The sequence below is a fragment of the Felis catus genome, chromosome X (genome assembly GCF_018350175.1).
Source record: "Felis catus isolate Fca126 chromosome X, F.catus_Fca126_mat1.0, whole genome shotgun sequence".
NCBI classification, from domain to species: domain Eukaryota; kingdom Metazoa; phylum Chordata; class Mammalia; order Carnivora; family Felidae; genus Felis; species Felis catus.
This window is the reverse complement of record NC_058386.1, coordinates 13082546-13083389: the sequence shown is the minus strand read 5'-3', so window position 1 is coordinate 13083389 and position 844 is coordinate 13082546.

The window sequence follows — 844 nt, the reverse complement described above, 5'->3', positions numbered from 1 at the left end:
AAAACAAACCTTTTGGGACTTATTCAGTTGTTCATTCATAGGGTACAGGGGATTACAGATATTTCCAGGGCCTGCTAGGCCTCTCATTTTCCCCAGCTTCCAAAACAGTTCTGCTTAAACATGTGCAGATTAAGCCAAGATTAAACTCATGCTTCTGATTATTCTTTATTATTGTTTTTTAACTGACAAGTATTACATTGGCTATGTTTTTGTCACTTTCCTCTGATGTTCCAATTACCCAGTCATCAAAGATCATAATGAAATAAAAAGAAAGGACAACGTTAAAAAATCATTTCTATCACACTAGGGTGTTGACATATGTGATAAAACTAGTGTTCCAACCTGGGAATGAGCCTACATGATTCATAGGTCCTTTTTTCCTATGAATTGAGTCAAATTAAAAAAAAAAAAAAAAAAAAAAAAAAAAAGGAAGGGGTTGTGCCCAGCTGGCTCAGTCAGTAGAATGTGCAACTCTTGATCTTGGGGTTGTAAATTCGAGCCCCATGTTGGATGTAGAGAGTACTTAAAAATAAAATCTAAAAAAAAAAAAAAAAAAAAAAAAAAAAAAAAAAAAGGATGATGCATCAGTTGGGATTAGTTTGACTGTAACAGAAGCTCCCAATAGAGCTTTGTGCTTCTCACTTTAAAGCCCTAGCGGTGGTCCTTCCAGGGCTTATGTGGTGGTTCTGTTCCACAAAGTCCTCAGAGGCCCAGGCTATCTCCAACTCTCCCCTCTGCTATCTTTGAGGTCTGACCCTTATCCTAATGGTTCAAGATGGAACTACAGCCATCACATCAACATGTTAAGCAGCAGGGTGAAGGAAGAGGTGATGGGAGGCAGGGT